Consider the following 23,357-nt stretch of genomic DNA (forward strand, 5'->3'; position numbering starts at 1 on the left):
GACCAAATCAACTAACTGCACACTACTTTTCTGCTGATATGCTCCTCTGATGAGCTCCGAAGGTGAACTATCACAGATTGCTTTCAGTTTGCTTGGCTTTATTTCTTGAATTGCCGACTGACCTCAGTATCTCCAAGTCACATTTTTCAACAGGCTTGTCATATTCCCACCATCCACTATGAAATTCTAACTCTCGCTCGAGTGCAAAGTCAGCTGAGACAGCTTTGACAAACTGAAAATATGATGCTTACCTGCTTGTTTTCTTAAAGCTGCTGGTGAAAAGCAAGCTGCTGTCGTGAAAAGGCACTTTTCACCACCTTCCAGCCAACTGCTCTCATTGAACAATGAAGCAACAAATGCTTCCTGAGGCATGCCCCAAAAGTGTGAGAAGCATGCCAGGGACTCCATGTGAGGAGATTGTGTTGTTTTAGTGGCAAAACCCTTGAAGTTTACCACATGGTATTCATGCAAATGGGAGTCAGAATACACTCCCCCAGAACAAAAGTCTGCTTCTGGGCAGTCGCTCACTTGAAAATAAACAAACAACCAAAGGAAACTCAGGCATGGTTCCAGAGAGCAACGTGGGCCATGCGCTTGGCTAACTATTGCGATACTTTGGGCAGTGCTTTTACAAGTTCACAGAAAAGACGGCCTTTTCTGCAAATGTTTTATGGCAGTGCTTTGACTCGACCTGTCCGGGAGAGAAGCCCTTTACGGTTAGGACAGATACCTCTTTTGCCAGACAAGCTCGGGTAAAAGCTACCACAAAACAAGGCTTCAGCTGCCTCTCGGCAAACCAAATTTCAGATGGAGTCGGCAGCACATTCAAAGCAGCGTGGGAGACGTCGAGTGGATGTCGCTTTAACCAGGTGGCCACGACTGCACACGGGGCCTCGTGACAGCGTGGACAAATGTTAGGAGATGCTTTGGTGCACTTTGTTTCAAAACGCATACGATTCAGGGAGGCAAACTCCTCAGGTTGGACGTGAACGAGTCTACGACCTAGCCTAGTTGATTCACTGGATGTACAACCGTCTATGGGCAGCGCTGCTAAATAAACCCAGTCTTGTAAAATGAAACCCTAGAATGGACTTCAATGACCAGTTTTCACCCATCGTATGGCAAAGGGAATCTCAAACTTACTCGTAAGCATGCTAAATTATGTAGGGAAACATCAAGGCATCCGTTTCAGCACCTTAAGATGCAAAACTGCATTTCGGCATGGTATCAGCACACCATCCCGAACATCAGTAAACAGGACGTAACAGACATCAGGACAGAGATTGAAGAACGCACCTCCGCTGGATACCGCTAGCCGAACACTGCTCCTTAGTCCACTCGGGCACACACCAAAGCGAGACGCATCGTTGACCACACGTAGGTCTTGTGCTGACCACGTGAGTTGGCAGTGCACTTGGGTCACTGCTCAAATACCTATGTGCGGTGATCAAAAGAAGACCGCCGTCCTGTTTTACACTGAGAGCACAGGGGCTCTGGTGAAACCGATCCACCGCCAGCCTGACCGACATGGGTAGCACTCGACGTGCCTCAAGTTTCACACCGCACAGGAAGTACAGACGCTGTTGGGCTTTTTTGGCCAGTAATGCGATGTTGTTGCTCCAGGACAGGTCTTCCGAGATGTGCACACCCAGAAACTTGGTGCTGCTCACCCTCTCCACTGCAGCACCGTCGATAGATAGTGGAGCATGCTGGGTGTGCTCTCTCCTGAAGTCCACAACAATCTCCTTCATCTTCTCCACATTCAGACGGAGATTGTTGTCCTTGCACATGGCCAAGCGGCTCACCTCACTCCTGTAGATTGTCTCATCGCCATTGTTGATGAGACCCACCACAGTCGTGTCATCTGCAAACTTAATGAAGAGATTTGAGCTGGATGTTGGTGTGCAGTCATGGGTCAGCAGAGTGAAGAGGAGGGGGCTTAGCACACATCCTTGGGGGGCCCACGTGTTCAGTGTGATGGTGCTGGAGGAGTTGCTGCCGACCCGTACAGTCTGTGGTCTCCCCGTCAGGAAGTCCAGCAGCCAGTTGCACAGGGAGGTGTTGAGTCCCAGCTGGTCCAGTTTGTGAATGAGCTGCTGAGGAATGATTGTGTTGAATGCTGAGCTAAAGTCTATGAACAGCATTCTGACATACGAGTCTTTTGTCTCCAGGTGGGTGAGGGCTGAGTGGAGGGCAGTGGAGATAGCGTCATCAGTCGAACGGTTGGACTGATATGCAAACTGGAAAGGATCCAGGGTGGGTGGGTGGGGGGAGGGCAGACTTGATATGCCTCATGACTAGCCGCTCGAAGCACTTTATGAGGATGGGAGTGAGTGTGACAGGGCGGTAGTCATTGAAGCAGGAGGGAGACGGCTTCTTTGGGACCAGGATGATGGTGGTGGTTTTGAGGCACGTGGGGACAACAGCCTGGCTCAACGAGATGTTGAAGATGTCTGTAAAGACGCCTACAAAAAGCAAGAATCGGAGACAGTTTCACTAACTCTTTACATGCCAGCAGCCAAATCATCCTACTCCCAGTTCAGAGATATTTCCTTTCTGAAGAAATGCCCAAGTCAAGTTAATAAGCCACAATCAGAAGTTCAAGACAAAGTTTCAGGGAGACAGTAATACTTTTTATGTTTTTCTCTGTTTGAATGATCGGAACAACCAAAAACTGGGCAAAAATGAACCATATTTAAGACCCATTAAGCGTTGCTCACAAGAAAGACAGGGTATGGTTGTCCCCCAGAAGAAATTATCACCTGATGCCACACACAAGGGGTCTCTTGCTTTACCAAGGATTCATGAGCATCTGAGTTATTTCCGAATTCATTATAGTCTTCATTTGAGGTCTTTTTTTTTTGTTGATGTTATCAACTGTGCATTGATGGAGACTTGGGTGCAAAGTGTTTTGCACAAATTTTACATGAAAGACACCTTCAGGTCCTCAGTCATCTCACTGATCTTTAAACTATCCATCTGGAGCCATTCTCAACAGCAGAAAGTGGTCTTCAGGAGATGAGAAATCATGAGCAGCACTTGTTCACCTTCGGGTGTCAGTGCTCTCAATATCCCCTCTTTTGTCTGGATCACCTTTCTACATTCAAAATGCCTCTTATAGACCCCAGTGAGGATTGAACTCACGACCTCTGGTTTACAAAACCAGCACTCTTACCACTGAGCTATGGAGCCCTGACTCTTCTGCAGTTGCTGAAGATTGGGGCCACAGCAAAACCCTGAAGTCCCTGTGGCAATCCCCAAAACAGCCCATAGAAACTGCTGTAATGTCACTCACAACTTTAGTTCCTAGCTGCAGTTAGCTTCTGTTTACTATTTGCCTCGCAAAAAATGAACACACATTTTAAATAATGTGGTGTGTCAATTATAGAGTGGGCTGTGGGCTGTACATTCTGGCTATTTTCTCATCTGAGCTAACAAAAACACTGGACAGGCCAAGCTCTCAAGAGATTTGGTTATAAGCACCATGAGTGACTTCACTGATCTTCAGGCTCTTCATGTGGGGCCATTCTCACCAGTAGAAGGTAGTCTTCGGGTGATGAGAAATCATGAGCAGCACTTGCTTACCTTCTGGTGTCAGTGCCCTCAATCTTCCCTCTTTTATCTGGATTACCTTTCTACATTCAAAACATCCCTTACAGGCCCCAGTGAGGATTGAACTCACAACCCCTGGTTTATAAGGTCAGTGCTCTCACCATTGAGCTAATTTTCAGAAGACTAGCTCCTTGACAGGAACAAAGGGTTTGGGATGTGACAGCTTGCTTGATCAACTTGAGCACACAGTTGAGACAGTCTGTGCATGTTAGTTCAGAAGCCTCAAACAAAGGCTTCAGTGGTTCCACTGAGATTTGAACTCAGATCATAGGAGTCAAAGTCCAGAGTGCTAGCCATTACACCATGAAACCAAAACAAGAAGATTCTTTTCACCACCAAATCACTGTCATATACTGACACCGCCCTGGCAAAAGAAAATAAACATGCCCTTGCTCAGAGGCTTAGACATACACAAACTACACTCCTCAATGCTGAAAGAAAGCAAAAGTAACATGAACCTGCTTTCCTCCACACATCTCATGCAACCAGTGCCGTATTAAGCCAATGCGGTGCCCCTGGGCACTATACCTCAAGTGCCCCCCCCACCACCCTGAGCGCACGCATTCAGTAACCTCCTGCACACACTCACAAACCTTGCCCTTTGCTGTCAAAAATAGTAGCATATACATAAACAAGGTCATTCTTCCTCATTGAAAATTTATTAAGTAGGCTACATCAGCCCATCAAATTCACTGAAAACAACCAACAATATGCATGTAGGCATATTGAAATGTCTTATTCAAAAATGAGCAGCATATATTTGTATGTCTCAAGGGGATCCTCGTCGTCGCCGACCCCTCGGCTAACACTGGCTGTGGTTGTAGCATCTCCCCGGCTAGTGCTAGCAGGGCCAGCTCCCTCACTAGCATCGCTGATTTCACTAGCTTCGGCTTCAGTGCAGGTAGTGACAGCAGTTGTCGATGTTTTTATAAAAAAACGATCTAACACTGGAACATTTTTAATTGCAGCTACACGCCTGGAGTCTCTCTCTTTTTTTAATTTTCTCTTCGCACAACCACTCAATTGATGTCTGTCCATTTTTCATTTCTACTGCGGTTTTTAAAAAATTGATACATTTCACCGTAGGTGGACTGGCTCAACTGACAGGTTGAGGAAAGGGGGGTTAATGGTCACATAGGCCACTCTTGCTCAGAATTATGATTATTGTTGTTGTTCTTATGAAATTAGTGTTCATAATGAATTATATATGACTATTTAACAATGTCAAGTGTATAACCATTTTAAGTGTACAAACATTCACGAAAAATATTTTTAAAGTTTCTGTCATGTGGTGCCCCCCCACTGGCTGTGAGTGGTTAGTGCCCCTGGGCACTGTGCCGCAGGCCCATATAGTTAATCCGGCTTTGCATGCAACCATCTCAAACTTGGAGCAGGATCCTGCAGACATGAAAAAGTCAAACCTTTGAAGGATATAATGAAATTCCAGCAGCACATGAACACATGATTTAAGGTTTTACCTTAAATCGTCAATCTGTTGGAAAATAAATAAATAAATAAATAAATAAATAAAGGAACCCTGGACTGCTGGTGACATGGTTAATCATTCGTTGTTGTTTGTATTAATTTCTAGTTTCGTAGTCTTTCAATCACTGTCAACAGGCAATTTACATTGTAACCACATGAAAATCCAGGTCAAAGGTCCCATGTCATTCCGCAAAATAAAACTTTATATTTTCCATCTAAAAATATAAAATATCTACTGATGTTGTAATATGTGGTAGATATTTACAACAAACTGAAAAATAAATAAATAAATAAATAAATAAATAAATAAATAAAATGTAATCTGACGGGAATAGAAAAATATGAATCTTTCAAGCATGTAATTTTGTATATGCTAGGAATTTAATTCTGATCTAATTCTATTTATTGCAGTTGGATTCCAAATACTCTCTAAGCATTCCATTCCAAAAAATTTTCAAGCGCTTATTTTTGCAAAGGCATGCCAGCTGAAGCCTCTCAGACTCCGATCTGAAAACATTGGGACCTGAGAGAAGTGGTGCATGTATTGTTGCTTGTGAGTTCTCACTGCTGCTGAGGAAGGTGCAGTTTCTTCAAAACATGTTGCACTCAAATCTCTCTCTTTGAGCCTTTGATACCATCAACAACACCGGATGAACAGCCAGACAGACAGCTGGACGGATGGACAGAACCCGTTTCTATATCCACCACCAAACTTCGTTTGTTGCATCCCATTAATACACTTTACAATAGATTATTAGATTCAAATAGAATAGATGAGCCAAAATAATTGGGGATCTTTTTTAATGGGCAGAAAAGCAGAAAAGGTTGAGAACCCCTGGCATACATCACATCAGGGGAGTGAAACTCAAACACTGGAGAGCTTAAACCCGACAGGGATTTTTACACACCAAATTTCACCCACAATTCCTAATTCCAAACAGGATTTGATTTTAGGGTATGTAAAATGACACAATAGATTGTTTAACCAAAAACAAAAGTGTTTTTACAGGCGACTTTTGACAGTCAGTGTGTGTTTCAAAACATTGTTTAAGATCCTTTAGGGCAAGACTTGAGTGTCTCATGACAAAAACAAATAGCAGAAATATTGTGACTATTTGCTCCTTGCATGTGCAAAAGTTCTGAAGATTCCTGACACAAGAAGGACACTGTATAAAATACGGAAGCGTATTGATGCCACACCAGAAAAAAAGGTAAAAATCAATATCACATCATAATGTGAAAAATTTATTGTTATAACAATATATTTTTCATGCTATAGCAATAAATTTTCACGTTATTACATGAAAATTTTAGATTATGACATGATAATTTATATTGTTAAAACGTGAAACTTTTTACATTATAACGTGATAAATTTAAACTAATTTGTGAACCAAGGGTTTGAATGAGGTGTGGGGAGAATAAACTGGGTAATATGGCTCATTAACATGGTTTAATCAAGTTCTATTTCATGCGTGGGTTGAACTGCAGTAAAGTTGGAAATATATTCACAGATTCAAACTTCCTGGACCAATAACTCTGAAAGATGTAACCAGAAAACTGTTTGACATATCAAGTTTGATATTCAATTATAACTATACAATAATGCTATAAAGTGAAAGCGCTGGTTCCCTGCTGTCCACCAGGCACCCAGCAGAGTCACACCATAATAATGCCATGGTGCTGTTTCTGGTGCATGGTATGCGGTGTCAAAGAAAGGAATAAATACGTATTTATAACTGTGATGTGTATCTCTTTTTTGGTGTCAATGTGACAAGACAATGCAGCAATTTATTGACACGAAATCCACTGCACTACACAATTTGATGGTTCATATGCTATAACATTATTATTCTAGTCAGGTTGATTTTGTGTCCTTGTAAATATTTTGCTCATACACTCATCAGGAGCTCCACTTTTAGGCAGTGCCTAAATATCTATATTATTCTATTTGGGAACATGATGATTTCTGCTTGCACCTGTGCAATTACAGTTTCATTTTTGTGTGACATATGCTATATTAACCTTACTGAATAAAATCAGAGGAAATGATTATGCAATTGAGGAAAATCACTGAAATAACTTGGCACAATGCATATACTCATTCACACGTGGTCATTTGTATCAATGCAGCAAACAAATTAGGTTTTTTTCTTCCACTAGTTTGCTTTTTGTGTTGTTGATATAACTGTGTTTATTTAATATTTTCTATAATAATAATAATAATAATAATAATCGATATGTGTAGTGATGTTGGTGACTCTACACTGTGTAGAGTGAAGTTGTTGAATATCTTTGTCATAAATCTTTTCGGTGTTGCACTTTGTACACAGTCCCTGAGCACTCATCTCACAGCCAGCAAATTTACTGCAAACAGCAAACATTCTAGCAAACCTGCGGCAAGAAATACAATTAGGAATCAATTGTTTGCCCTAAGTTTTCCACAAAGTTAGCCACAAGTGCACCAGAGGTTTGCCACGAAATTAATTTTCATGTGAAAATACGACCTTGCCACAAATTTGTGGCAACATTGCCAAAGGTTCACCACAACTGTCTACCAGAAACCTGATTTTTTTTAAATCCTTATGTAATTATTGAATAATAATTGATTTTAAAATTACATTATTTGCACTGCATAGTTTTGACTATTAGCTGTTTCTGCTTCCAGTTTGCATTTGCTTCAATGTGCTAAAATCAGGTTCCATATGTGAGGCTGAATGTAAAGCCAGGATTATTCAGTAAGAATCATCAATCAGTCAATAACATTGGTGACACTGTCATGTGATGCTGTGGGGCGGAGCTTCAGGAACCTTTATGATCTTAATATATCAGAGCACAGAAAGAATATTCTCATTCAGCTGAGACCATTCGTCATGTTCACTGTTATATTCATGTGTCTGTGGCTCTCACTCGGTAAGTTAACATTTTTCTGTGACTTCAGAAATATTAAGTGTTGAATTAGTGATTAATTAGTCTGTGTGGTGTTAAAAACAGCAGAATGGGGTTCTGACTTATGTAGTTCTGGCTTGATTATGTAAAGGTTAAAACCATTATATTCTCCTTTCTATGACAGGTGACTCCATGGCAGATTCAATAAAGCCACTTTTCACCCATGAAGTTGTTTATGAAGGTGGTGATGTTACTCTGTCCTGCAAATATGAAACAAGTAAGATATCACCCACCCTGCAGTGGTACAGACAATATCCAAAATCTAAACCTGAGTTCCTTCTTTATGTTCAAAGTGGAACTCTAAGTTCCAACCGTCCCCCAAGAATGTCTGCTAAAGTTAATGAAAATAATAACCAAGTGGATCTGCTCATCTCCTCTGCTGCTGTATCAGACTCTGCACTATACTACTGTGCTCTGCCGCCCACAGTGACAGGAAATCCAACTGCACTGTACAAAAACTTTCACACAGTTTTGTTTATATTGTAGGCAGTTCTGCTGATGATTTTGAGAAATGTTTAGCAGGAATCTCTCTTTCTCTCTGAAGATTTATAAAGGGATTATATTTTTGCCACATGTTACATTATTAGGAGGCAGAATTAATTCTTTGGTAACCATTATATGCTGGTCAGGGTCGGGGTGATTATGGAGCCTGTACTGGAATCGCCTGGGCATAATGTGGGAATAAACCCTGAATGGGATGTGAGTCCTTCGCAGAGCACCATGTACAAACCATTTCGCACACTCATTCACACCTAGGGGCATTTTATCCCAGCAAATTTCCTACAGTCTTGTTTTTTTGGAGGTGGAATGAAACTAAAGAACCCATGTGGGGTGATGTAAAACTGCTTGTGTCACAGTGCTGCGAGTAAAACAAATACTCATCAAATTATCACATTTTTACAAATTGTCTGCTTAAAATGTGTTGTGGTGTGCTGTCTTTTTTTTATCATAAAGAAATCTTTGTACCCTCATGGTACAATTCCATATTCCTCAATAGCCAGTGCACTAAAGACAAGGCTTGGCTCAACCCAGATAGCAAAAGGGCGTTGATTCGACGGGGAATCATCGGCATGTTCTTCAACCATACGCCGTCGAATCATCATGGATCACCGGCGTTGATTCAACACCGCTTTGCTCATACAAGTTTGCGTTGAAACGACGTTGAAAAGTGGATGGTGGCCGACAGAGAATAGACCCCCTTTCATTCAGCTACGGATTTCGGTCGATTTATAGTTTAATTTTCGGCGATGATTCATCCAACTTTACTTCCTGTTTTATGTACAACAGGAAGGCTACAAATTAAGCAAAACAGGCTAAATTAAACTAGCTAACAATAAAGCATCGGGGCTCTTGCCTAGGATGAACACACACATGCATACTTCAACCATGAAAGTGAAAATTTATATCAATGTGCGTAGGCTACGTCCTGTTTTATGTACAACAGGATATAAAAATGCATGCAACAATGCACCTCTCCTAATGTTTGTCAAGCTATCTAATGAGGCATAACTTTTAACATTTATAAGGAACAGAACACACTTGAACAAGTTCTTAGAAACATTTTATGATTTATTTATAATTTATAATTGTGGCCTATTCCTCCTGCGGCGCAGACACCTGTACATGGAAACAGAAAAACATAACCAAAATTAATTTGATGCAGCATTGATAAAGAAAGTCAGCAGTAGGCTATGGGTTTCTAAATGCCACCATCCCTCACGTCTCCTCATCCCTCCCTCTCTCTCTGGCGCATACTTAAGTCACTTCTTGATTGCGTCACTAAAAGTAGCGTGTGTGCTCCCTGGCAGCTGCTTTTGTAGAGCATCTGAAAGAAAAAGAACAAAACAACATTGAGACTTTGCATGGTGATAATTGTTAAAGTTTGAGTTGTTAAGACTATGCACGTCACACTCTAGTGGTAGGTGGCAAGTAATGGTACTAGTACAGAAAATATATGTAAAAATCAGAAACCACAGATGTGAATCTTGTGACAATTTAAACGGGATTAAAAAAAAAAAACATTTTAATTTCCCCATTGACACAAAGCGGAAATAGAAATGCCACTACCGGACCGTTCGTCACTCAGTCAGCCTCCCTGGACTTGCCTGCACACCTGCTTTTTCTGAGTAAGGCGCCTGGTGAGTTTCTTAATCCTTTTTAATCCTTTGCATCTTTCACAATATGTTTGTCGTTGTCGTTATAATCGTAATGTTACAGTTAGTGAAGGAGTTATCAAAGAACGTTTAGAAGTAGTGTGCAAGTACTTGCGACAGCTTACTATTTTACCCTCTTTTACAGCTTTGTGCACATGCATAACCTACCAAACAGGACATCATGGATCTTGGTGTCCTTAAATGCAGTTTTTCCCCCCTTTCCAGCCCAGTTAAATTGGCTGGCCAAGCTGTTGACCAGGAGGCTACGCAGCATCCGCCTCACTGTGACCCCTACGTCGGTTCCTCCACAAAGGGCTAAGGTAGACACCTGATAGAATAAAATGTAGCATGAAGACAATAATGAGGTTACACAAAAGAACAGGTCAGCTCAAAACGACATGCGACCTAGGCCTACATGCTCGATTTAAACGCTAAGTTTTCACACCAACGCTAAGTTTTCACTCCAACAAGACAACTACTTCGACTCGTTTTTCGATTGAATAATCCATCTGTATTGTTGTTGTTTCAAATGGATACTAGTTGAGGGAAATTTCTCCAATGTGTGATATGACTGAAGTTCATCATAACTTCTTAAACTGCTTGAAATTGTATTCGAAATTCCCTTTATTAATAGTGACTGAATAATGGTACGTACCAGATGTCCAGGGATGAATGAAAATGTAGCGTGGTCCAGTGTTTTTCTCAATGTTGTTTCAATGGTCCAAGCGTAACAGCAGGCCGATCCACAAGAGAGTCGCGATCCAACCGAGTGGTGTGGGAGTTTCACGTGCACCCAGGTATATAACGAAAATGACGTCATCCAGTAAACAGCAGTGGTAATCGCACTGCATTATGGGACAGCGTGGGACATCCAACGACATATCGCTACGTATACGTACTGGCCCTTTTTTATATCATGCCTTGAAATGAAAGTCAATACAACAGAGATGAGAGACACCGGGTATGAAAGTAACACCAGGATAAGTTGTAACACCACCATTCCCACCAGTTAGGTATAAGATGCAGGTTTTGTAACACTTTCAATCTTCTTAGAATTAATTTATGATCATCTTGGAAATGTTAAGTTATTTGCAAAAAAACTTTCAAAGATAGAAGGTCAAATCCATTGCTGAGTTAAGAAAGTAAATTGGTTTTTGTTCTTTTTTTTATCATTTACTTATCATTATCACTTATACTTATATCATTTACTCGTATCTATGTGTAAGCAGGATAAGACAAACAGTGGCAATTTCAGGCCCGTAGCCAGCATTGTGGAGGGGGGGGATCTTTTTTTCCCCAAAGGTGGACTTCATCTGGCCCCCTACTCCCGTACCCCCCAAATACATGAGCACATTTCAAATCTTCTAATTTAGACATTTAAAAAAATGTTCTACAACACTCTAGCCTAGTGACTTACCAGTAACAAAATAGATTTGAAGTATTCAGATCCGCTCTGCATAAAGCAGCTAAATCCTCTCGCTGTCTCCTGGCAGAAAGCTCCTTGGTTTGCTCCCCTTGTGTCTCAATCACAGCTGGTATTCTGTAGAAAGACTTCTTTTCACCTTTCCCATTAGCTTTGTTAGAACCCTAACACAGCACAAAAGTTTACCATTGTAGGTTTTTGATGAACCAAGTGCCTCGTGGGTTCACATACCGCGCGCTGCCGTTATTTCCCCCTAATCACGAGTTTGTTGGTCTTCCAATATGGCGCAGGGTTTGTTTACTTCCGGTTTCGGGTGACGTCAGTGAAAGGGGTCTAATGGGGGCATTACCGCCACCCACTGGATTGGGGTGTAAAGCAGTCTGAACAAAACGTGTAAACATAAACATAGGAGAAATGAACCCGTTTTTCTAACTCGTCCTCACTTAGTCTACTTTTCTTTTTTGATTAGTCTGGATTTGATATTGTAAATTTAAATGTGAATCAATGTATATTCATCGGACATGAACAAATGAATAAATCTTGAGTAATCTTGAGGGGCGTGTGTGTCGGGGGGGATCGAACGAACTCTCCGATCCCCCCTGGCTACGGGCCAGAATTTATATTCTGAACAATTAGTTGCTTATCCTACCAATGTTGAAAACTGGCTGGCAAAAGTGACGATGGTTCAACATCGTATATTCGACCTTCTCTGACGGTCGACAGATCAACCTTTACCCACGGTGATTCAACAGTGATAAATCGACCTTCTCCGACGGCGGAGAAATCGACGTTTCACGGCGCCGTTTCAGCGTTGATTTTCTGACTTACGACGGAAACCGACCATTCTGACCAAGAATCGGCGCCGTTTCAGCGTCCCTCTGCTATCTGGGTAATCAGTGGTTGTAATGTACATTTATAAGTATTGCCACAAATCTCTACACAGTAATTTAAGTATGATAATATCTTTTACAATTCCTGAATAACATGAATTTAGTTTTGTTAAGGTTTAAAGATAATTTGTTCCTGTTGAACCCCTTCTTTAATTTAGACAGTTCTGCAGTGATCATCCCCAGAAGATCCTGTAAACTGTGTGTAAAATGTAACTCGCGCAGTAACGTTAACTTGGCGGGGAGGGGAGGCGGGGCGTGATGGGGGCAGCATGGGATTGGCTATTGAGGTATTTCACCCACGTGACCAAGTCACGTGATGCAGCCATTTTGGACGGCACGCTTAAGTCCTTCAGTGCAAGCCGGTATGAGATGGTGGAGACCTTTGCACATTTTAACAAGAAAGTAAGCTGTGATTCGTGTTAAATTGGATCTGTCTTTTATCACAAACACTGTACCCAGCCTTGGTATGGAGCCAAGGTTGTTGACAGAAGTCAACAGTTTGATGAAGGATGACCCCAGCAGTTTGAAACGGTACAAGGTAGGCTATGTTCACAACACTGTCTTGTTACTCAGGGGATCCGAGATCCCCTGAAACAGACATGAGATCCTTTGAAAACATGATTTGGGAAATGTTGGGGAGTCTCTAAAATATTGGCAAAATGATATTTATTGACATAGCAATCGTGTGTAACGGGAAGCATTTGCATATCCGAAGTGTTGTGTTTACATGACAATGACTGCTGCTGCCAGGTTGGTTGTTGAGTAGCCTGACTGTTTTTTTTTGTTCTTGCGTGTGGTATCATTGTTGACGCGAGGTTGTTTTTTGAACATGCCAATGCGGACACGATTTCCCCTGATGAGTTATGACTTCAGACGCGATGCGTGTGTGGAGTCCGCGTGATATGTGCTTAAGATAGGCTTCTCATGTGTTTGGAGATCCGCGCTCTTTTTTTTCTTTTTTTTCCTCTTTCTTTATTTTTACTTAATTTCCCTGTTTATTTCTGTGTCCCGTTTCTTTCTAGCCTCTGTTATTGCGTTTTATGTCTGATGTCTGCTACATGCAACCCTAGACAAATTAACACTGCCTTGTTTCACTGCTCAGATGGGTTAACAAACACTGACCCATTTACTTTTTGCTATATATTTCATCAAAATTGCGTTAACTGATAAACTAACCTGAAATGAAATGATCACTGCAAAGTCTGAAGTACTCTGCTGGCTCCCAATCCTGTCTCTTCACAGCTGTAATCCCTCTTGTCTGGGTCAGTAGTAAACCGGTAGTGATGTGTCGGTCGCGAATGATCCGGTTCAAAGAGCCGGCTCTTTGAAGTGAACGACGGGAGCCGGCTCTTCGGTGGGAGCCGAGTTTGGGAGCCGAAAGAGCCAGCTCCTTATAGTAAGAAGAGCCAAAAGAGCCGGCTCCCGAAAAAGAGCCGAAATTCCCATCACTAGAAACCGGTAAAAGGAGCGTCCTGCACGCTGTCCCTGTCTGTTGTGGCAGCCCACAGCACAACAAGCAAACACCATGGTTATTTATAGAGTGCTTACTGACAAATTAATCTATTCTAGGTGTCTGTAACACGTTTTTTTTCAAGCTGGTTCTCCCTCTCTGTCTGCAGCGTTAGTATGTAGCTTGACGTTCAAAATGGCGGACACCGGGGCGTCACGTGACCCTGTGACGTCAGGTGAAATACCTCAATTGGTTCTCTAAAGGTTAGGTTAGAACCAAACCAAAACCTAACGTTTAAAGAACGTTCCCTTTTGTTATGCAAAGAACTGTAAGTTTTCCACAAAGTTAGCCACAAGTGCACCAGAGGTTTGCCACAAAATTAATTTGCATGTGAAAATACGACCTTGCCACAAATTTGCGGCAACATTGCCAAAGGTTCACCACAACTGTCTACCAGAAACCTGATTTTAAAAATAAAATCCTGATGTAATTATTGAATAATAATTAGTTTTAAAATGAAATTATTTGCACTGCATAGTTGTGACTATTAGCTGTTCCTGCTTCCAGTTTGCATTTGCTTACAATGTGCTAAAATCAGGTTCCATATATGAGGCTGAATGTAAAGCCAGGATTATTCAGTAAGAATCATCAATCAGTCAATAACATTGGTGACACTGTCATGTGATGCTGTGGGGCGGAGCTTCAGGAACCTTTATGATCTAATATATCAGAGCACAGAAAGAATATTCTCATTCAGCTGAGACCATTCGTCATGTTCACTGTTATATTCATGTGTCTGTGGCTCTCACTCGGTGAGTTAACATTTTTCTGTGACTTCAGAAATATTAGAACCTTCTTGCTGTGGTTCGACAGTGCGAACCACTCCATCCCCCTGCTGCACAACTTAATAAATTGCTAAAGCCTCCCCGTCGGGGAATCGAACCCCGGTCTTCTGCGTGACAGGCAGAGATACTGTCCACTATACTAACGAGGATGACGCAATAGCCCTCATTTCTCAATGTAAAGGGTAGGAATCACTGTATGACAGGGTTCACGTGTGATTCATGACACGTTTGTATCTTGCCAATCACAGCGTAAGAATGATTGGGCATTGATAAATGTGGTGGGTGAAAACCATTGTCATTTAAATATCACAATCCTAAATATTATCGGTTTAGAGGCTCCTTGACTTTACGACATGAACAACAGAAGGGCAATAATATAACAACAACCAATCAGAATTCAGATACAACAACCAATCAGAATTCAGATGCACTCTGTTGCCAAGTAAAATTGTAACCTTTCAACGTATCAAAAAAGTTCTCGAGCGCTCGTGCTGTTTTACCGTTAGACCAATCACATCTCAGCTTAAACTCGCATTCTAAACTAGTTGCAGCTCCCCCAGAAGAGAGCGCCTCCCCCTGCAGCCTCATGGAACGCAGGGTTTAAGGCTCCGGATGGGTTTCACTGCCGTTTATGAGGGAAAGGAACATACACCCTCCCGACAGCCAATAAAACACATTTGCAAATTGGTAGAATGAGTTCATCATCACATGCAGGATTTTCAATTAATCAAATTAATTTATTATTATTATTATTATTATTATTATTATTATTATTAATGAATTACTACAGTTCTAAACTTCAAATTTTAAAAGTCTGGGCTTTGGAGAGATGATGGATCTCTTTTGGTGGAACACAACGGAGCAGAATATTGTGACCCCCAAGGCGATGTCTCTCTTCAAAAGGATCCAGCTGTTGGGGGCGGAGTCTAGCTGTGTTTACCTTCCTGGAGTTTAATATTTGGAAGTGGTTTATTTAAAGCTGTTCACTACAGTAAATTATCGCTTCTCGGCCTTTTGGCTAAAATCAAGTGTAGTATCTGTTCTTATCAGTTTAATATCTGATATGTTCTCTAAATGAGAATGTTATATTAAACAGATTTTTAGAACAGGGAGCTGGAATAAGAGCTTGCGCTTTCTGCTCCATGCATCAGCCTGGTATTGCGGTATCTCCAGGAATGGTGCCTATGTTTAAAAACTAAAAAAAAGATGAGCTACTTTTTTTTTTCTTTCCAGTCAATCAATTTAATTTTATGTTTTCTAAATAATAATAAAGAGGTGTTTAAAAATATAGAGCTAGGATTGTGGTTTGTTTCTTTTATTCTGTGTTTGTATGACATTATAGTAGCTGTAGAAATAGTTACTTTGTTTAAAAGGGAAATATATATATATATTTTTTTTTTTTGCTTGATCTGACTCTTTTCTCATTTCCTGGTTTTCTCCCTGCTTAACAAGCAACTGGACTGTGAGTCTGCAGTAATTCTTTTACTTTTTCATGAGAGAGATCACACAACACCACCTATCTTCTTTTTCTTTTTATTTACTTATTGGCTTATTTCTTTCTCTGCCTGTTTGCAATGGCTAAGAAAGCTGTAAAGGTGCAAGAGATTGGCCCAGGCCACCTGACCCTATACCAGCTTTCTGGACCTCCAAGTGTTTTCACCAACATCACCAAAACACAAAAGTTCTGGATGTGTGCCATGTTGGTGGTTTTGATTTCCATAAACAGTGCTTGCATTTCATCCAGAAAAAAAAAATCACATTTTTTGTAATGGTATTGGTTAAAGAAACTTGCAATAAGAAGACAGAAGCTGCTAGAAAGCATGTAGAAGGCCTAGAGCCCAGTGTAAGAGCCTACTATCTGGGGAAACTGCAGTTAATCAACAGCCTGGAAAAATATGAAATGGGAGAGAAACTGAGTGAAGACAATGCATTGCTGCCCGCTGTAATATACCCAGACATCATCAGCTATTTAATTTATTTGCCAAGTCCATATACTGCTGAGGATCTGAAGTGTTTCAAGGGACTAGAAGCCTATAACCAGATGTGCTGTGACTGAGCCAGGGAATGAAAAGCACGGAAATTTGGTGACAAATGTCTGGTGAAAGCAAAGGTGTGTACTGTGTGCATTACATGTACAGTGATATACTGTAGGTCATGCATGCACATCCCCTGTGGGCCTACCTCAGCTGACAGCAGATGGCTGATTGTGATTTTTAACTTTAGCTTACTCTCAAGAGAACATACAGAAGCACCATCACGGCTAGACAGTAGAAATATGGTGTCATGCTTAATTTTAAGTCATTGATTAAAACTTAAAAAAAAAAACTCAGACCTGATACAAAGTGAACTGAACACACTATGTTGTGTGGATTTTTGTCGGCCAGATCCTGGTTTAGTTTGGCAAGCCAGACATGATGACACTCCTCTGACAATTTTCTGGTTTCCTCTCCCTGAGTTTTGATTATTTTAGGTAATCGGTAGAAGTGCAGATGTTTCTCAAGATCTGAGCGATTGTGGCAACCCAAAACTGTGCAGTAATTCACCATTATTTGGTTTGTTTATTGAAAAATTCACAAAGCTTGCTTTGCTGTTCATGTGTCCAATGCCTCTAATATGGCTGACTTTCGGTTTGATGACATCATGTGAAAATACTCTATACAGTGCCACTAGCCTGATCCAGTGTTAAGTGTAGCTCAGGTTTCTCTTCATTGACACATAAATCTTTCGCCTTTTTCTAAAGATTTCTGTGGAGAGGAATGTTAAATGAGATCAACTTATTTTTACAGGCTTTGCTCTGGGGGAGATGAACATTTTTGGTGGTCAAAGATGAGAAATATCAAGCTTTTGGTATAGCTCCAAAACTTTTCCCCATTTCCTGGTTTTCTCCATGTTCAACAAGCAGCTGGACCATTAGCCTGCAGCAGTGGCGGCTCCTGAATTTTTTTTCAGGGGGGGCAATTTTCCCCCGTTATGTCTACACGGACCGTAAATGTCCACAGGACTGAAGTAAATTGACCTAGGTAGCAAATCAATTGGCCGAACTTGTTTTTGCCTGGTAAATTCAGATATCAATATAGACAATATCTCTTCTCTCCACTAGGTGGCAACACTGAACAAGTTAAAGGTGGCAAACTAAGGTAGCCTAGTAAACTAGACCCACCCGCCTAGCGCCAAAAATATTTTTGCCTACGAGTGGCAAATATTCACATTTAGTCTGGCTTGCCAGGCTAAAACTAAGGAAGATTCATTATGAAGCCTTCAAAGCAAAACATTTGGCATCACAATCAATTAATATTACATTACTCGTTTATTTTCTCATATTATTCCAGTATTCTATAATAAGTAGACACATTCTTAATTATAAACATATTCTAATTTCTTCAATTCTAAAGAATGCAATTAAAGTGGCAGGATATAAATCCAAAACAAGTGTTTATTTAAGTTTTGAAAAAGATGAAAAGCATACCCATCAAACAAACATGTACAGCTTAATTGTGTTTTTTTTTATATGGAATTGCACCATTTTAACATCAAATAATTCTAAATAAATTCTGCAGTTTTTTTTCCCAAGAATTCCTCCAGAAAGCCATGCCTTAAAAGGAAATTTAAAGTATTACAAGCATGTCAATGAACACAAAAGGCTTTAGTTATTTAGCTATATACACACAAGGTTACACAAGGTTTTGTAGTCAGTGCAACTTGGCTTAACAAGTTGGAAAAAAGGTAAGGTGCTGCTGGCTCCAATGAACACATATACTGTACAATATATAAAAACTGAAAATATGCTTAATTTACACCAAGTCAGAGAGAACTTGAGGCTACTGAAATATTCCAAGCATGGCAATGTTAAACTGCCATTGGTAAAACAAAAACATGGCAATGTTAAACTGCCATTGGTAAAACACACACACACAAACAACTTTTGCCTAGTAAATTCAAATATCAGATATCACTGTACCGTCTGCTGTGCTACTTCCAGGGTGGAAGAGAACGCAAGGGTAGCAAAAAAGCGCACTGACTACATCACAGCCAGCTCGCCAAGTTTTCCGTTGGTACCAGTTCTTGTTAAAACCTCTTGAGCAGGTCTTCTCCCCCTTCGTAGACACTTGCTTGATGTTTAAATTCGGTCTAGGAGGTCCTAGCTGTTTGATTGCCGTTTTCTCCTCATTGGTACGACGACTAAAGGGAACTTCTTTCAGAGACGCTATCGTATTGTTGCACTCAACACTCGCCGCCATCTTCATAGAATGTTCACACATTTCCCGCGCAAGTTGCGTTTTCCAGCCCAAAATTATGTTCAAAACCCGCCAAAATGCACTAAAAACCAATCTGGCAACACTTGTGCGGCGCAACAGGCGTATGACATAAGCACGCTGCTTGTGCGAGCACATAAAACCCAATAGAAAATGCATTGGGAGCATGATTTTCGAAAAAAACGTACGTACCATTAGTGTCAATGGGAGATTTTGGGGCAAATCTGAACCTGACAGAAATCGCACCAAAAGGGCGTGGCTACACCAGGCGCGACCTTAGCCTGATTGGACAATGACATTACTGTTGCCGTGGTAGTAGGAGTAGATTAAAAAAAAAAAAAAATCTCCCTCCCTGTTTGGGAGTGCGTCGCCCAAATCGCCCCTATTAACGAGCCGCCAGTGTATTACAGGAACACTTCTATGACCCACAGAGTGGATCCAGCTATCAAAACCTCTCTCTCTCTCTCTCTCTCTGTGCATGTGTGCACTTATAAGGGAGATCATTACCCACTTGACACTGTGGATAACAGTGAAATAATCAAGACTGCATGATTGGGGGGTAACAGTGAAATGAGCGAGCACAGAGAACACATTTACCTCATTATTTAGCTTATTATTTGCTCATTCTTTCATGTGAACTTTTGTTCATTTAATTAAAAACACGCTTGGAATAAAACAAATTGCCAACAACATAAAAGAGTTTCATTAATCAATTACCACATTACATATGTCATACTTCCAGATGATACTATATATTATTTTAATCACTTTATATTTCATTAGATTTTGGTTAAAAAGGAACAGCATGAGACCTTACTGATTGGATTTAGCAACTACTAATGTTTATATCGGGGACATGACTACACAGCTGGAAATAGCTCAGCAGGGAGAGCGTTAGACTGAAGGTCTAAAGGTCCCTGGTTCAATCCCGGGTTTCGGCATTGAGGACTGTGGTGTGTGTTTATTTAAGCCTTTGACCAAGGGTCTGTTTGATTTTTTTTTTTTTTTTTTTGCCAGGTCGCGGTCAGTATATGCCAGTAATTTGGTGTTGAAAGCAACTTCTCCATGGTGTAATGGTTAGCACTGTGGACTTTGACTCTAGTGATGTGAGCTCAAATCTCTGTAGAGCCTTTGTTTGCAGCTTGTAATATAGACTGCAAAAAATAATCTCTTGTTGAGAGAAAATATCTTTAATATGGGTAAATTTATCTATTATTTCTTATTAGAAGTTTAGTAGAACTCAAGATTATTTAGCTTACTTTGAGACATTTTTACTAATTTCAAGCCTTAAATTTTCTTATTCTTTTGGCAGATAATTTTGCTCATTTTAAGCATTCAATTCTAGAAAGAAGCAAAATTATCTGCCAATAGAATAAGAAATTTTAAGGCTTAAATCTTCTATTTGAGTTCTAGTAAACTTCTAATAAGAAATAATAGATAAATTCACCCATATTAAAGATATTTTCTCTCAACAAGAGATCATTTTTTGCAGTGTACACAGATTGTCTCAACTACAGGGCCCTTTTGGTCAAGCAAGCTGTCATGTCCCAAACCCTTTGTTTCCGTTAAAGTGTTCGTCTTACGAAAATTACATTACCCCTGGAAATTATACCTTATAAAACTAGACATGTTAAATAGTTTACTGCCTCAATTGTATCTTAATACAAGACTGGGAACATGTTCTGTTTAGTTGGTAAAGTTTGGCTCTTTGAATCCGCCATTACACCATTACACGAACACGTTCCTGGTAAGTTACTGTTCATTCAAAGAAGTGATGTCATATGCAAAACGCTTGAAAGTTCGTGGCATTTCCGGCTTCATCTGCTTTACAAAGTGTAGCACATTTTAAACTTTTTTTAAAATTCTGCAACAAAGCTAAAACCAAAGCATGCCTCCTAAGGGGTGTGTCCTTCAGGGCTGTTCAAGTGTAGCCGATTAAAAAAAGAAGAATTTTGATCCATTGTAGCCCAAAGTCGGCAGGACACTTGTGGAATGAATGGGTTTGATTTGTACCAACAAAGAGAGGTAACTTCAAGCCGACAGGACGGTTTGGTGTCTGCTCCATACATTTTGTAAAAGATAAATTTGTGAGGCAGATTCACATTGAAGGATTTGAGCGATGTCTGGTATGCGGAGCAGTTCCTACGATCTGGAAACAAAAGTCAGAAGTGCCATCCCAAAGAGCTCACCGCACAGCAAGTGTTAAGCTTGCGTTTAGCCTGTTGCTTGAATTTATAAGTTGTCCATTGGCTCGCTAGACCCATTTTACTGGGGCACATGCCCCAATATATATCTGCTGTGATCCAGTAAAATTTCCTGATCACATTTCAGAAATAGTAATGTATTTGGCACTGCAGAATCAGTTACTGCAATTAATTTTTTTATTAGAACCCCGATGCTGTAGTTGAAGGAGAGGACGTAAAGGCTGTTTGTGTTTGTGCAGTATTTGAAGAAGGAGGAGCTGCTATTTGTACAACAGTAGACACAGATGCTCCAGCTGTTTTGGCTATAGCACACTTGAGTGAAATACCAAAAGGAGAAGGGAGAGGTTGTTGAGAGAGTTTATTGTGTTTCCAGGCAGTATTTGACAAAAGATGGATATGATGTGTTAATAGTAGCTGAAGGTACAGTATTAATTGAACAGTGTACATTTTGATCATGTTGTGAGAGAATCTCTTTCAGAGCCTATAAATACAGAAAAAAACCCAATGAGTTAGTTGAAAGAAATAGCAGGATGGCATGTCTATTTATTTTATATAGAAATCATGCTTTTAGATGCAATTTAACGTCACACCTGTTTCAGAGGACAAAAAGGCAACGACAAGATTCAGAAATACACAGGGAAGTTTATCACAGAGTGATAAATTATAAATTAATCTTGCAATGGCCTTTTCCTTCACACCAATTCCGTGATTATTGTAGGGACTTTACCTTAAAATTTCAAACAGGCTCAATTCACCTTAAAATCAGCTCTCTGTAAAGGGACACCACAAGAAGATCATAGGGTTTGGAATTTTGGGGAAAAAATATTTTATGGTTGCAGAGATACGATGATTTTAGTAAAAAATAAATAACGGTAATTGCACCCCCCACTTCACATTGTAGCACAAAACAGAAAGGGTCTACATGGTCCTAATTGGTTCTGTTAGAACCAGAAAAGGTTGGTAGTTTTATGAGCAACTTAGTTTTGGAGGTGAATCCGAACAAATTCCTGCCTGTTGTGCGCCACCTGCTCCTGCAGCTCCAGCACTGTAAAGTGAGAGTAAGTGACTATTTACTGCCATTATTGAGCTTTCTGCCGAGCAAGTGAGCTTACAAAGATGACAATTACAAAGAAACACTGCTGTATCATAACTGTGAAAGTTGAACACCAAATCAGGAAAAAAATAGCAAACTATGATTTGTACCATGTATTAACTTCCTGGGTTCCAGAAAACAGCTGGCGCAGTTGTTGCTCTTCTTCTTCATGAGTGACTTGGCTTGTGTATTCGTCCGCCTCTTTCTCTGTGGCTATAGGTTCTAAATCATTCTCAGACAACTAACCAAAGACGGAGGATGGATTTGAAGAGCTTTCGTGTCTTTTTCAAAAGACTCGGTATCAAGAACACACACCACTGGAGAGAATAGGATAGAGTCCGTGTGGAAACAAAAGAACGGACTGGCGCAAATGATGTCGTACGTGCAGCACCACTGACCTGTAAATCACTGCGATCTAATAATGGCGGACGAGCTTTTAGTGATTTTTGGAACAGAATTCAGACGCAAAAATCTTCTTTTATTTATCCACCAACTTTACAGTGTATTTGAGCACATCACACACAGAAAACCAGGGATTTGTTGATGTAACTTTCATTAAACTCGTGCTTTTAGAATGATGCAGCCAAGTGAAATCCATGTCCCCAGCAGTTCAGATTAACCATTTAAGGTAAAACCTGGGCTCATCCGGGATTTGAACCCGGGACCTCTCGCACCCAAAGCGGGAATCATACCCCTAGACCAACGAGCCAAAAAACCCACAAAAAGTTGTGTCTATGCTGCTGGAATTGCATTATATCCTTCAAAGGTTAATCTTCAAAAAAGATTTTTGCATCTGAATTCTGTTCCAAAAATCACTAAAAGCTTGTCCGCCATTATTAGATTGCAGCGATTTACAGGTCGGCGGCGCTGCATGCGTGACGTTATTTGCGCCAGAACCTTCTTTCATTTCCACACAGACTCTACACTATTCTCTGCAGTGGTGTGCGTTCTTGATACCGATTCTTTTGAAAAAGACACGAAAGCTCTTCAGATTTGTCCT

At 40.6% G+C, this 23,357-nt stretch overlaps 6 non-coding genes across 6 annotated transcripts; 3 read left to right on the plus strand and 3 right to left on the minus strand.

The window, feature by feature from the left end:
* Positions 1–3,119: 3,119 nt before the first annotated feature.
* On the minus strand, positions 3,120–3,192 carry trnat-ugu (transfer RNA threonine (anticodon UGU)). Its single transcript has one exon. It is a non-coding gene; the product is annotated as a tRNA-Thr (tRNA).
* An 11,692-nt stretch (positions 3,193–14,884) lies between these two features.
* On the minus strand, positions 14,885–14,956 carry trnad-guc (transfer RNA aspartic acid (anticodon GUC)). Its single transcript has one exon. It is a non-coding gene; the product is annotated as a tRNA-Asp (tRNA).
* An 849-nt stretch (positions 14,957–15,805) lies between these two features.
* Positions 15,806–15,996, plus strand: LOC132897120 (U2 spliceosomal RNA). Its single transcript, XR_009656246.1, has one exon. It is a non-coding gene; the product is annotated as a U2 spliceosomal RNA (small nuclear RNA).
* Positions 15,997–17,497: 1,501 nt separating this feature from the next.
* LOC132896060 (U5 spliceosomal RNA) lies at positions 17,498–17,612 on the plus strand. Its single transcript, XR_009655920.1, has one exon. It is a non-coding gene; the product is annotated as a U5 spliceosomal RNA (small nuclear RNA).
* A 2,315-nt stretch (positions 17,613–19,927) lies between these two features.
* Positions 19,928–20,001, plus strand: trnaf-gaa (transfer RNA phenylalanine (anticodon GAA)). Its single transcript has one exon. It is a non-coding gene; the product is annotated as a tRNA-Phe (tRNA).
* A 2,993-nt stretch (positions 20,002–22,994) lies between these two features.
* Positions 22,995–23,066, minus strand: trnap-ugg (transfer RNA proline (anticodon UGG)). Its single transcript has one exon. It is a non-coding gene; the product is annotated as a tRNA-Pro (tRNA).
* Between the last annotated feature and the right edge of the window lie 291 nt (positions 23,067–23,357).

The sequence above is a fragment of the Neoarius graeffei genome, chromosome 1, assembly GCF_027579695.1.
Source record: "Neoarius graeffei isolate fNeoGra1 chromosome 1, fNeoGra1.pri, whole genome shotgun sequence".
Lineage (NCBI taxonomy): Eukaryota > Metazoa > Chordata > Actinopteri > Siluriformes > Ariidae > Neoarius > Neoarius graeffei.